The sequence below is a fragment of the Miscanthus floridulus genome, chromosome 19 (genome assembly GCF_019320115.1).
Source record: "Miscanthus floridulus cultivar M001 chromosome 19, ASM1932011v1, whole genome shotgun sequence".
Lineage (NCBI taxonomy): Eukaryota > Viridiplantae > Streptophyta > Magnoliopsida > Poales > Poaceae > Miscanthus > Miscanthus floridulus.
In genome coordinates, this window is record NC_089598.1 from 18574055 (window position 1) to 18574953 (window position 899).

An 899-nucleotide genomic window follows, 5' to 3' on the forward strand; every position below is an offset into this window, starting at 1 on the left:
CGAGAGCCCCTATCCGGACACTAGCATTTCCCATAGTAGAGGGACGGTGTGGTGTGGTGTGGCGAGGGTGGGTTGGACGACCGGCAGCCATAGTGCCATCGGCCGAGGTGGTGGGAAGGGAAATTTTTTAAATTTTAACCCTTTTTTAAATATAATTTAAATCTAACACTGTCGTTTTTTTAAACTAACACTTTTGGCCGCGCCTATTGTCCTGGCGCGGCCAAATGCCTGTGCTGCGCCATGCATGGTGGCGCGGCACATTGCTGATGTGGCGCAGGTTGGCCGGGGCCGCTGACGTGGCGGGTCCTACCGCGCCACACCATGGCGCGGCAGTGACGCGCCCTGATCTGTGGTGCGGCAGGAGCAGATATATACCCCTCGCGCGAGCCCGGCCGCCCGCATGCACGCCTGCCCTGCCGCCCCCCGACGCCCGAACGCCGCCTAGCCGCCTCCATCCGCGGCCCTCCCTTTCCTCGTGCCTCCACTTCCTGCCCTCCCTGCCTTTCACGCGCTCTCCCCTCCTCCGTCCTCTCCCCCCTCACCCGTCACTCTCCCCTTCGCTTCCTCGTCCGTCTCCCCCACCGACATCCGTCGCCGCCTTCGCACTCCCCTTCCCCTCCTCCCTATCCTCCTTCACCATCCACTAACGCCGGCGCTCAATTCCGCTCGCTCCTAAGGTACCTCCCTCTCGATTTCATATTTTTTATTATTATGTAGTATAGTTAGTATTTTTGTATCTACTATTAGTGTCTTTGACCAAATTTTATAATAGCGTACTAATATTTATGAAACATAATATGTACTATTACATTAAGCATGGAGTATACTTTCGTAATAAACTTATTAGGAGATAGAAATATTGATACCGTTTATTTAGTTTTGATCAAACTTAAACATAT